Here is a 559-nt window from a genome sequence, read left to right on the forward strand (position 1 = left end):
GCTTAGTGCAGCACCTGACAGAAAAACACATGGAGGGTTAATTTAAAGGCATAGAACCAGCCATACAAAGAATTAGCCATCAAGCTGTTCTCAAAGCTTGGCCAGTGTGTGAGTGATTTAGTGTGAAATTTGGGATGGCAGCTTATCCATTGGTTCTGGCTTGACAAATATGTCACACTTAGATAAATAACCAAGGTAATTTGCCTGCAAGGAAAAAGGCAAATCATATACTTTCCAAGAGAAAAGCCTACCCAAATCTAACACTTAAAAATGAAAACCTCTTATTCCCACTGCCAGCAATGACACATGAAATGACACCCCAGTCACTTATACCATTTTCCTCCTTGAATAAAATATTTGCCACATGTTTACTTTTCTTGATCTGTTTACTTGCAACACTGGTTCCGATATAGGCAGCTTCACTTCAGAGCTGCATTAGTTTCATTTCCTGTTTCTCTCCTGTTGACACATCTTGAGTCAATAATCACAAAAAATATTTTAATATTTTTAATGTTTTACTATTTATATTTTCAGTGCAACTGAAAATTTCATTGTGCCC

The sequence above is a fragment of the Melospiza georgiana genome, chromosome 3 (genome assembly GCF_028018845.1).
Source record: "Melospiza georgiana isolate bMelGeo1 chromosome 3, bMelGeo1.pri, whole genome shotgun sequence".
NCBI classification, from domain to species: domain Eukaryota; kingdom Metazoa; phylum Chordata; class Aves; order Passeriformes; family Passerellidae; genus Melospiza; species Melospiza georgiana.